Below are 13820 nucleotides of genomic sequence, written 5' to 3' on the forward strand. Positions count from 1 at the left end.
CATATACACATACACACACACACACACGCACACACACACACACATACAGTTATGTTCATAATAATAGCAGTGTGTTTAAAAAAGTGAGTAAATCTCAAAATGCTTCAAATAAATTGTATATTAATGAACACAAATGCATTGGGGACACTGCACATTCTATTTCAAAGCAAGAAAATTGGAAAAAGTAATTGAATTTGATAATATTTTACAGAAAGTCAAGAAATATAATGTTCAAAAAAATAGCAGTGTTGACATCTTTCTTTACAAACTCAAAAATGTACTGTATAAACTAAGAAATGTTTGAAGATTCAACTTTCCTGAGAATCATAAACTAATATTTAGTTGCATAACCATGGTTTCTGATAACTGCTTCACATCTGTGGTACATGGAGTCGACCAACTTCTGGCACCGGTCAACAGGTATTGCAGCCCAGGACAATTGTACTATGTTCCACAATTCCTCTGCATTTCTTGGTTTTGCCTCATGAACAGCATTTTTTATGTCAGCCCACAAGTTTTCTATGGGATTAAGGTCTGAGGATTGTGCTGGCCACTCCATTACTTGAATTCTGTTCGTCTGGAACCATGATTTTGCTCTCTCGCTGGTGTGTTTGGGGTCATTGTCTTGTTGAAACACCCATTTCAAGGGCATTTCCTCTTCAGCATACGGCAACATGACTTCTTCCAGTATTCTGATGTACTCAAACTGATCCATGATCCCTGGTATGCGATAAATAGGACCAACACCATAGTACGAGAAACATCCCCATATCATGATGCTTGCACCACCATGCTTCACCGTCTTCACTGTGTACTGTGGCTTGAATTCAATGTTTGCAGGACGTCTGACAAACTGTCTGTGGCCCTTAGACCCAAAAAGAACAATCTTACTCTCATCAGTCCACTAAATATTACGCCATTTCTTTTTAGGCCAATCAATGTGTTCTTTGGCAAATTGTAACCGCTTCAGCACATGTATTTTTTTTAACAATGGGACTTTGCGGGGGCTTCTTGCTGGTAGCTTGGCTTCACATAGACGTTCTTGTTACAGTACTCACAGGCAATCTTAGATCTTCTTTGATCCTCCTGGAGCTGATCATTGGCTGAGCCTTTGCCATTTTGGTTATTCTCCGATCCATTTGAATAGTCGTTTTTCTTTTTCTTCCTCGCCTTTCTGGTTTTGGCTGCCATTTTAAAGCGTTTGATATCATTTTAGCTGAACAGCCTATCATTTTCTGCACTTCTTTATAGGTTTTCCCCTCTTTTATTAATTTCTTAATCAAAGAACGCTCTTCTTCTGAACAGTGTCTTGAACGACCCATTTTACTCTGTTTTTCAAGGACAAATGCACAGCTAGCATATGCAGCGTCAGTTGCCTTGATCCTTAAATAAGGGCCACCTGTTTAACACCTATTTTTTTCACATAATCAATGACCTCACTAATTGAACTCGGCACTGCTATTTTTTTGATAACGCCCCTTTCAGTAAATGATTCAGTTTCACAGAATCAGCAGCATGCACGTCATGCCTGTTGGGTCTGTTGGTTTTCTATACCTTTACTAAACCTTCTAGAAACTTACCGCAGTGTAGAAGTTGAAATTCTAACAAAAACAGTGATTTATCTTGCTAGGGATGTGGGACTGCTATTATTTTGAACACAACTGTATATATATATATCTATATATATGAGCACTCACAGGTGTGATAACTACATCTGAGTCACATGATTAAAATTATTATTAGAAGCTACGGGCGAAACGTGTTGTTCGCTCCTAATAAAGTCACAGTAAAGTACAATATATATATGTCCATATATATATATTGCAGTGACTGCGATTCGAGCGCAGTCACTGTTGTGCCAACAATGATGGTAAAGCACACCCTCTCGTGTAATATTGCTTAATTATACCTGCTCTAATCATCTATTAACTCCCCCTGCTCTTTCATCTGTTTCACTCTGCAGATGTCTCTTGTTTTTTACTTTGTATTGATAGTTTTGTCAGAGTATGGTGGTAGTGTGGTGGTGAGGTGGTGGGTGGTTTAACTGTGCGCTCTCCCTCATGCCTCTATGCACCTTTTTTCTGCCTCTCTCCTGGTCGATGATCAAGGAGGCTGCGGTGGACATTATAAATCAAAGTTCTGACAGCATTGTGGGTATAAACTCAGGAGGCTCATCTCCGCCTGCTTTCCAGCATTCACAACAACAAACACATCAAAATGCAAGCTATTTAGGGCAAAGGATGACAGAGGTAGCCTAATCGGAATGGCTTAACATAAATAATGGCAGTGCGTCATTATTGGTTAGCAGACACTGATCATGTTTATTACCTGATAAAACAGACTTTTTATATATTACTGAGATCTTCTGCTGAAGCAGCAGTTATGAAAATGTATAAACTGCATTGTTAAGGCGTACAAGCCTTGGATCTAAAAATTAATATCAAATTATGTTAAATGTTCACTGAAAGAGTTAGTGTGTGTTTATGAGTCGTAAGAAATCATACATTTTCTTTTAGTACGCCCCATTAAATTTAACAATATGTTAACAGTTTATGTTAAAGGTTTTCATCCAACAGTAGGAAAAAGTTGAAGAGTTTATCTGATGATATTTAAACTACATTTAATTGACAAACAATGTTTACTGTTATATACATTTTGAATGCAGGACTTTTACTGTAATAAAGTTGTTTCACAACATGACACTTAAAGTCACAAACTGGACTGGCTGACAGGACACTTAGCATGATTCTAACAACATATTAATACAATGGGAAGTCCCGTAGAAAAATGGCAAAGCTAACAGAGTTAGCGTTACACTATTTAACTTAAAACAATTACTAGATGTGTACACAAAATGGTATTTAACTTTTAAGCTGTAACAGGAGCATTTCCAAACAAACAACATGACAAGGAAGCCTTGAATTAAGACATGATGAACAGAAAGTGCTACACACATCTACAGTATGTGCAGTGCTAAGCTACAAGAAAGATAGCTCACTGCTGTCAGATTCATCTGCAGTTGCTTCACTTCCGGTATAGTTATTGAGTGGAAATACAGACAGCACCACTCTGCCATTGCAAGTACATTGTGGTCAGAAGCGGTATTATCCAAGCAGGTCATTCTGGGTCTGAAAAGTGAAGCCAATACAGAAGTCCCTTAAACCTGCATTCTCTCTAATCACCATCAAGGCGCAACTCTGCTGGCTCCAAAAAAAAGTCAGATTGTGTGGAAGTCTATGAGAAAATGACCCTCCTTCTCACTTGACTTATTACCTCAGTAAACATTTTCCTAATTAGTTTATGGTCTCAATTGCTTGTTTCAAGTCTTCTTCAGTTTTTCTGGTAAGTACATTTTGATTTTAAGCCTGTTTTTCACTTGCGAAATTTAGCATTGGCATTGGCATTATCACAGTTAACCATAGACTCTAAATCCACCAACCAAGCTAACCAAGCTAGCAGCTAGCATTAGGGTCACTCCACCTTCCCATCTAAATATAATCACTTCTCATCACTTCTAGCTCCAAAACTCCAAGATGGCGATGATCAAAATGGGGAACTTGAGTCCACAAACTATGAGGCTACATTATGGATGTATTATAAGAGCTGGATAGGGTGCCACTGCTCAGCCTTGCAGCCCATTTTTCTCAGTGGTCACACGTGGCATTGCAGCGAAAAATCCCCCTGCGACTGAAAAAGTTTTTTCTTCATAAACCACCATTGTAAAAGAGATGTCTGTAAAACTGTTGACAGGACACCTTGAATTGCAAACGTCAGTTATGACTCTTTCTATTATGAACTTTTGATCCATGGGGGTTTTATATTTGTAAAACTTTCCTTGAGCCAAGAAAAGTAATATAAAAATCTGTGACGTCATCACAGGGTAAAGTCTATGGGCTGAGCCGGAACTCGCGGGCCGGGCCAGCAAGGGAAACACTGCTGCACATATTCTGTGGGCTGCACAACGTGGAAGCAAACAAGAAAACTTGTGGAAAATTTGGGATGTTTAAAATGTTTTGATTTTTCTTTATACTGACCATTTTTCAAAGCACAATGCTGTTTTAGAACTTTGAATTAAAAAAACATTTTATTGCAGGCAGAGAAACTTTCTCATAATGAAAAGATTTGTTCATCAGCTTTGGCCCAAATCTTCAAGAACTTCAAACAGGCAATTTACATTTTCTGATAGGAGTCCTACAATCTGGAATCCAATTCTCAGTCATTTGTAAACTTATCCCCACATGTTTTACCTCATTGTTAACTTTAATAATGACATGTAAACGAAAACAGCATTTCAGTCTGATGATCAGGTTACTCAGACATCTTAAATCACTGGGAATCTTCAGGCAAACGCATACAAGCAAAGCACATCTTGTTGATAGTGCTGTCAGCAGTTGACAGCCAGTAAACTTGGCCCAAAGCTGTTTCTATAGAAATGTAATATGAATAAATGTATAATAGCTAATAATTACTAGCAGTTATTGACTGATCACTTCATACTGATGCAGTGTCTGATCTTAGCAGCAGTGTGTAAGATCATTCTGGTAGGTTAACAGACATCAGCTTCAATGGCAACATTGATAAGGTCAAGAATCTCACTTTTATAATTTTGTAGTAACATTGTTGTCCCACAGTCCAGACAGAAAAAACCAGATGAAAGAAGATCTGAGCTGCTTAGAATATTAATATGTTCATCTGTATCGATTACCTTCCATTATTACTATGCGCTCACAAGAAACAAAATTCCCATCAGTGAGTGCTTTGCAAATAATTTACCTCAATGACAGTTCAGGAAGTAGTGAAGTAGAAAGTAAAGATCAGTGAAAGAGTGCGTAGCTTGTTGAAGATGGTTGATCTCACACAACTTCCTGCTGCCACTGGGGGGGTATTTTTAGTAACACTTTTTGCTCAGTAAGTTGTGTGTGACCAGAAAGATTGATATTGTGTTATCAGTATTATGTAGAGAAGTGAAACTGTGCCCTTGGGCTGTGAAAAAACAGCAAAGGGGTTGACACATCATTGGTGGAGGTATAAATTAAAACAGCTTTAGAAGCATTAGTTTCATTCTGACTAGAGAAGATGAATAGACATTTCTTCTGGGACAATTTTCAGTTTAGAGTAACGATTATCTTGGAGACATTTCACAACAAATTCAACACATTTTTATAAGTTTTCCTTTTTCTGTTGATGAACTGGGTGTGTTGAATTTTTACTGGGTGAGTTTTATTAAAATTATTCTGAAATTTTATTGATATGATGCTCGAGCCTGATGTTTATTTTGATGCCTTGAAGGCCTTGATGTTTTCATTACAATAATTAGGGACCGAGCCCAAAAGGCAGGGGACAACTATAAAGGCGAGGACCCTACACCTTCGTGTGTTTGTTTGTTTGTTTGTTTCTTTATTATTACGCCACTTAAACCCTAAATTTGACCCCCTAAACATGCTCAAAAACTCACAAAATTTGGCACGCACATCAGGTCTGGTAAAAAATTTGATAAAATGTAAAAATGAACCCCTAAAGTGCCAAAATGTGCTCACTAGCACCACCTATGTAACTAAAATGGGCGCCATGGCCCGTAGGAATGTCGTAGAGAGATCAAATCAAAATTCAATTATTCGTGTCATCAAGACCTATAAATCATACACTGACACCCCTGACAAAATCGCTAAATCCAACAGGAAGTACGCAATCTCACTTTCAAAATAAGACTTTGCCCCAATTTTTGTTTCTGAACAAACGCTATCTCCTCCGAGGGCGTTAATGGTATCAGCTTCAAACTTTATTACATGACTTATGACACTGTGCTGAAAAAAAGTTGTTAAAAACTTTGTAATAACTCGAACGGTTTGGATTTTATAAGCCCTGAAAGTTGCAGTGCTTCATCACCCTTACAATGTAAAGCAATGGGGAGGCAATCTATGGGCACGGACTTTGTGTCAAACAAAGGCACCACTTTCAAACCTGTATCAATGGATTCACAACAAGATTTCCTACAAAAATATGATTTTTAAAGAAATATTTGGCCAAAGTCATGGGATTTATGAAGATATTTCACAAAAAGTGTACTCTAAAATCCTGCTCTCCAACTGCTCCTGGTGATGTCACTCCCTCAGTGCTGTGAAACATTCCGCAATACACACTCATTATAAAATCACAGGGGGAGCAAGAAAAGACTTTAAAACTCACACTCTAATATCTCAAAAACAGTAAAAGATAGAAAACACATGTAAATTCAAGATTTGTAAGTCAAAGTCTTGTGATTCATTTAAAGTTCAAATGAAGTTTGTATCTAAAACTATGTGGAAACAGTACATGTTAAAAAATGTGTGGGTTAGCTCACACTCTCCATTCGAATATATGAGTATTTTTCTGTGTCCAGCTGCAGTTACTTATTGTATCTACACATCTGACAGTAGACATTGTTATCAAACTTTGACCAGGTCATGTGGGTTAAAAGTCTGTACTTTTCTAAAAATACACTTAATGAAAATTAGGAAATTAATTTGTTTTACACATAAACTCATCAAGACTTTTCAATTTACTAATTGGAATTCAAGTGAATGGGCCCAAAACTTGCATGATTTTGATGACACAGGTGTGAGCAAGACAGACATGTCTCACCCTGCAGAAAATTCTCATCCTGTCAATCAAACCTTCAAAATAAAAGTACACCACACTTGTAAGGAGTATCCATCATTTTTACAAAGCAAAATGATCTGATCCTGATGGGCCAGAGTGCGAGGTCCCGACCAATGCTGCTTGCAGCTTTAATTTATGATAGTTCTTTAATAATATAATAGTTGTATTTGATGCTATTCAACTTAAATTCTGATGTGTGTCATGTTGTTTCATTTCTGTACTGAGGTGTAGCTGTTATCAGTATCACACTTTCACTGAATGTTGATTACATTTTATGATCCAATATTTATTTAATTTTTTTATGGAACTTTGTAATAATAAGTTTTTCTCATCATTATTCAACTTATTGTGTTAACTTACAGTAGATAAAGCATTTTTGAAACAGTTTGGACATATTTTACCATCGAATAGCTCTGGATTATATCAGACCTTAACTTCTGAATATCCACCATGTTTTATGATCCAATATGTTTATGGAACTGTATTTTTAAAAAAAATATTTTCATTATAATTTTTCCCAACATTATACAACATACTGTGCTTATAAACGGTAGCTTAAAAATCGTGAAACATTTGGACATGTTTTCGATTGAATAGCTCTGGATTACTAAATCTAACCAGCTGTTTTTTGATGGGGTTTTTTTGTAGAGTCATTTACTGTATCATATTTTATTTTCAAATTTTTCAAAATATTGGTCTTTTTAAATAAATTATACTTCTATATCTTCTTCTATATTTAACAATTATGTAATTCCTTAATTAATTAATTATTATTATTGTTGCTTTGAAGGTGAAAAAATACCTTTAGTATTCAAGCGTGTCCAGTAATTTTCTCTTTTTAAATATAGGTTCACTATATAAAATATTTCCTGTAATCTGCAGATTTACTCATCATGATGAAGCTGATCCTGTCTCTCACTCTCATCTGGACACTCTCCAGCACAGGTAACCTCACTCACTCTTAAAACAGCATTTCTGCAGGTACCTGTCATGTCAGGTAGTTTGCTCATGTTTATCATCACCATCATTTATGTTTTCTGTTATACCATCTAGTAACCACAGAAATCTACAAACTAATACAAAAAAACACTAAAAAGACTAATTTGCAACAGCAAATATGTTTAGAAAGAAAGTTCATGCTGCACAGATTTAATGTTTCATCAGCACAAAGAAGAAACATATTTTATGGGGCTATCAAGTTACAAAAAGTTCACTGTCAATATATTTAACCCTCCTGTTGTCCTCGGGTCAATTTTGACCCGTTGTCCTCCCAGGTCAAAATTGACCCAAGGACAACTGGAGGGTTAATGTGTTTTTCCTACAATATTCACTCATATCAGCTAAAGCATGATTAGTATCTTTATAGTAACATAGTTATAGTTGTTTAGGGACTCAAAGCACTTTGTTAAGATAAGAGAAAGATGATGGTCTTGGTTAAATAATAAAAACATCGACACAGACTTGAAGAACAGGACATGTTTACTTTTTCAACACTGAAACAAAATCACAATCTTTCCCCAAACAAAAGTTTTTCTTTATTGGCCACAGAAATGTCCCATGTAATATTATTTTACATAGTGCCGTTCCATTCTTTAAACATTTTTAGAAAGACAGATAAGGCAGATGTCACCATGACAGAAAACTGTACATCTAAAGGCTGCAGCCATTTAATTTGATGACTGACTTTTGTTAAGAAGAATTTATTGAATTTATTTTGGCTTAAATAACATTCAATTTGGGGTTGTCTCTCGTCAGATTAACGTTGCATACTGTATCTGTGTTTATGTGACAAACAGGATTCATGTTGATTGTTCGACTCTGATTTATTTCATTAATTGCAGCTGAAGCTGTTGAGTGTTGGACTGGTCAAGAGGCTGACAAAAAGCAACAGGAATTACTTCCATGTAACTCTACTGAGTTGTGTGCAACTGTTGCCTTACAAGGTATCTGTGAAAAGTATTTAAAAAAATCAGATTTTTCCTTAATATCATTCACTTATTCAGTTTTAAATGGGATTTCTGATTTACAGTGTTTGGTCTGTGTTTCACTTCACAAGATATGAAAATGGGACTTTCACTCAGGACACCATCAGGTTGTGTTTGCCATCCTCCATTTTCAGTGAAGGAAAGCACACATTTTCATTCAATGATGGTTTTGGAGGTGCATCTGCAACTGTTCATTTGTGCAACACAGATCGCTGCAACAGTCAAGTCATTCCTTGTAAGTAAAGAGAAAAGTTTCCCTTTTTAAAGACACAAAATCACATTCACATGTAGTATCAGTCTAATGTTGATCACAGTGAAGAACAATAAGTCACTTTATGTCTTGTACAGTTTCTGCCATGTCTATTGTTCTGTTTTAGACCCTGCTGTTCAGAAGAAAAACAACCTGCAGTGTTTCACCTGCAATGATCCATCTTCTGCTGTGTGTGACATGACAGTTCAGTGTGTAGGAATGGAGGACCGCTGCATTAGTTGGACTGGTGAGTCCTCATAATCCTTTTGTGCCTCAAAACACATTATCGCTGCCTTCAAAGTGGCCATTTCCTGCTGAATAAATCTGAAAAAACTTTTAAAGACTAACAATGACTTTGTCATCCACAGTGGAAGATATTGATGACGAGGGCGGAACATTTCCTATCTTTGGATGTGTCTTTGCAAACCTCTTTGAAGTCGGCTCCTCATGAAGCTCCAGCCTGATTCACCTTTTAAATTCCTTTAGAGAAACAAAATGTTGTGGAAGCAGCTTCTGTAACTCAGCCTGATCTGTCAAACTTAATGTGATCCCTTTGCCGTTTGGACTCATTACTCTTAATGAAGTTTTATACATTTATAAACAAGGTTCGGGAACAGAGACCACACTGAGTACACATCCCACTTCCGCACTACAAAGTATTTAGGCACACCCCATGCATTCTTCTCCCCTCATCTCAGTTGCAAGTGACCCGTGACAGGGTCGCATTGCAAACGCTTACCCCTCGCCCGCGCTCCTTGGACCACGTTCCCCAGCAATACCATCCATGACTCGATCCAGCAGTACCAACAAGATACCTCCTTCACCACCACATCCACGCAGAGGCCGTTTACACTGCTGCTCCTTGGAGGAAAAGCTACTCCCTCAGACGCCACACTGCTGATCAGCTGGGACCCATACACACCCACGCTATAGCCAACGCGGCTCGTTTTCCTTTATCAACATCTTCAACTGGACGCTCACTCACCTACAGAGTACTCTCAGACAGACGGACACACTGTTCCAGTGACACAATAGCCTTGCTAAACTTTTCCAACTCTACAGAAACTTTTTCCTCACCTCTCCGGCCGGCAGCTCAAATCGTCTCGCTCTTCCGGGTTCACCACCTAATGCTAACCCGACGCACGCCACACACTGATGACGTCAGCACACTGCCCGCTACAACGGAGCCCTGACTCTCCACCCCCAGCCAGGGCACACTCCACTTTCTTTTCTTCCCCCCTTTTTTTATTTTATTTTCCGAATTAACCCTTCATCCCATTTTCCTGCTTATTTATTAAGTGCTCGTGTAACTCCATGGTTCATACTAACTCACTTTTCTGTTTTTATGTTTCTTCGTTAACGCTTCTACTCCTCTTCAGGAACTCTCATCCTCTTCTCTCCAAACAACGGACCATCGATCATCCCCAGCGTATCACACACGCATTCTACCCGACTCAGACGCCACCTCCTTGTCTCAAAAGCCGTGCTTTTCCCGCTCCACACAGCCTCCAGCTCATCACCGATGTATCCAGCTGCTCACCTCCGGGTTCCCTGCCCAACGTCTCTTATACGGGGCACACCCACAGCACCACACCGCCCACTACAGCGGAGCAGCGGACGGCTCCCACATTTGCCGAGGGCCAGGTCGAGCGACCTCATGCCCACAGCCATACATGCATCCCCTCATCCTTCATCCCTCGACCCTTCATCCTTCAACCCCCATCACTATCATCTCTCTCTTCTTTCCCTTCCTTTCCTCCCTTTCTCTCTCTTCTTTTCCTCCCTTTCTCTCTCGACCAGTATGCTAAATATTTCCTTCTTCCCCCATCCCTTCATCCCTTAACCCTCATCCCCTCATCCCGCATCCCACAACCTCGACCCTCACCCCTCATCCTCACACCCCCCGACCCTCTCCCTTCCCCCTCCATCCCCTCCCCCTCCCCTCATCCCTCTAAGTCTATCCTTCCTCCTTTTCCACACCTGCTCTTCCACCACTCACCCAATACACATCCCTCGACCCCCTCCCCCCCATTCCTCATGCATGGTAAGTATTCCCTTCATCCCTCATCCCTTCATCCCGCGACCCTCATCCCTTCATCTCACATCCCACGAACTCGACCCTCACCCCGTCATCCTCACACCCCCCGACCCTCTCCCTTCCCCCTCCATCCCTTCCCCCTCCCCTCATCCCTCTAACTCTATCCTTCCTCCTTTTCCACCCTACTTTTACCCTCACCCTTTCATTTTTCATCCTTACCTCCTTCACCCCTCCCCCCTTGTTTTTTTGTTTGTTTGTTTTTTTGTTTTTTTTTTGTTTGTTTTTTTTTCTAACCCAACCAGTCAAAGCAGATGGCCGCCCACCATGTTCTGCTTGACGTTTCTTCCGTTAAAGGGGAGTTTTTCCTCACCGCCGTTGCCAAGTGCTTGCTCACGGGGGAATTGTTGGGTCTCCGTTAATTAAAGAGAATGGTCTAGACCTGCTTTATGTTAAAGTGCCACGTGATGACCTCGTCGTCATTCAGTGCTATACTATAGAATTGAATTGAATTCCCCACCCTTCATCCCTCTAACCCTCACCCCTTCATCCCCCGTGCCTCCCTCCAGACTTTCTATCTTTTCCTCCTATATTACCTCAGCTTCCATCCTCCCATATTATCCATAAAACAGCATCTTTTCCTTCTTCGCTTTCTAGCCACAGCCGATATGGCTCACTCAAATCCATCTGTTTTCTTTTCATCCATTCTACCTTCATCTGAATCTCAAGGCATCATGGAGGGTGCGCCCTCACTCTTTCATTGCCGTCAACCGACTATATAAAATGCTTCAACACAACGAATCATCTTCAATACAACTATTCTTCATCAATTCAGTGCTCCAGTCAGCTTCTATTCCCTCACCACTAGTTCATGACATCAGCGGGCCACAGAACTTCCTTCTTCCGACCCACTCCATTCGGTCAACTCCAAAGAGCCATTCAGACCATCAGTTTTCCCATAAATGGTTATCCCACAGTTCGCACTCAGCCCCCACACCCAACCATCCCCCCCTTTGTTCCCCCTTTCTTCGACTCCCTTCATGCAGCAGGCTTTGCAGGTCCTGACAGTCTCAAGCCCCATCACAGGCTACTAAAGTCTTGACAGCTAAAGCTCATCACAGGCCACACACTTCTCTTCTTGCTTCCGATGGCCATCGTACCCATCCAGGTGCATCATGCCTGTCGATACCCACATACAGTATCCCTCCTTCAGTGGTGCCTATGTTAGGTGCAGTGGTCCTCAGAACCCCACCAAGCATGGTCCATGACACCGCTATATCCTAAAGCACTAATTGCCATTAACTCCAAAGAACCATCTCAACCGCCAGACCATCCATTTTTCGTACGTGATTGTCCCACAGTTTCTACCAAGTCCTGACACTCAACCCTTCCGGAGACAACCACATTGCCTGTTCTCGCAACATACAGCTGCACTGACTCAGTGTCTCGTTCTGTTTCTGGGGTTACAGCAGTTGTAGGTGGTTCACTTCCAGTCGGCCACTTCAACTGCCCCCCCCCCCCCCGATGAACCATGTCAAGTCATCATCGAAGCCCTTGCTGACCATTATAAAAAAGAAATCCTCAAGGACATCATATCCAGCCTCGCTCCACACTGCGGCATGTCAGTAAGGCCGACGAACCCAGCCTTAAGCCGAAGCGCTTGCCCCCGACTTCATCATCATCATCATCATCATCCTGGCCTGCTATGCCAGAATTCCCCGTACAGGCCACCTACCTCCCTACCCTGACAAAGTTGTAGAATCCATGTCTCTACAGACGTTCTACAGCATGCAATGGCGTCTGATATTCCCATTCATTCTTCGGAGACAAGGACACCACTCCCAGACACCCTCATATTTAACCTTAAGCAAGCAAACCAACCAGCTCGGCTTCTCTTGCCCCACATTTCTCTTCACGTAAATTCTTATTCGAGCCTTCAGAACAATTCAAACCTACATAAACCAGAGGCTAGCCCGCCACGCATATCCACAAGACCTGCTCTCCACCGCCAAACCAGGCGAGTTGCTACATGTTCCTGGTTGCAAACCTGCAAGTTTTGCACAAGTCGGCGATTTCTCCAGAACCATACTCCAGCCACGTTCTTGAACATCTCCACATGAAGTTCTTTTTGGGGGCTCTATCCAGGCGTTGGACTGGAGAGACAGTTCCCCCACTCAGAGTCTCAACCTCTCCCCCCTGTTCCCTCCTACCTCCCTACTGTCGGCAGTCGTTGTCCAGTCGACAAACCATACATCCATCATCGTCCCTCAACCCTCCATTCTATGTTCCTCAACTCTCACACCTCACCCCTTTCCTCCCCCCATCACTTCATCCCTCCATCCCTAATCCTTCATCAGGTTCTCCAACCCATCCATCAACATATCAGCTCTCTTTCATTATCTCAATTAAACTATTGAAATCTAATGTTCTCGGTGTGGTCTCAGTTAGTGAATCGTCTATTAGAACAAAGAGAAACTAACAAAATAGCAAAAGCATACGTGTAGTGTGTGTGAATAAGCCAAGTATATCTATCATCTTCTCAGTGAGATGTCTTTAACATTTTGAATGTTTTAGCTTGGTAAATAATTATTTTAACCATAACTGCAGCATCCCAGTCAAAAAAAGTCAACTAATGATAATCCTGTCTGGTTTGTGGAAAGTAACAAATACATCTATTTACAAAATGATAACTTCCTTACTAGGAAACCAAAACAGTAGTGTTGTTGCTTTATATGCAAGTAACAAGTAGATAATTATTCAAAAGTAAACATACCAATCAAAATAAGTACTTGAAGTGCAGATGAAAAGAGTAATTAGTGAAGACTACTTGAGTAGTGAGTAATTTTATGAAAATTCCTTATTCATGGTTAATGGTTGATCTTCTGTACTGTTGCAACCAGCTTACATTAGT

The 13820-nt window shown here is 40.3% G+C and overlaps 1 protein-coding gene and 1 long non-coding RNA gene across 2 annotated transcripts in view; one reads left to right on the plus strand and one right to left on the minus strand.

The window, feature by feature from the left end:
- The window catches only part of LOC137187332 (urokinase plasminogen activator surface receptor-like), a 141053-nt gene that overhangs the window by 90244 nt on the left and 36989 nt on the right, over nt 1-13820 (minus strand). The gene's annotated exons all lie outside the window — the stretch shown is intronic.
- On the plus strand, nt 5077-9121 carry LOC137187335 (uncharacterized). Its single transcript, XR_010929196.1, has 4 exons — nt 5077-5213; nt 7522-7584; nt 8481-8859; nt 9002-9121. It is a non-coding gene; the product is annotated as an uncharacterized lncRNA (long non-coding RNA).

This window comes from Thunnus thynnus, chromosome 8 (genome assembly GCF_963924715.1).
Source record: "Thunnus thynnus chromosome 8, fThuThy2.1, whole genome shotgun sequence".
In the NCBI taxonomy this organism is placed as follows: Eukaryota; Metazoa; Chordata; class Actinopteri; order Scombriformes; family Scombridae; genus Thunnus; species Thunnus thynnus.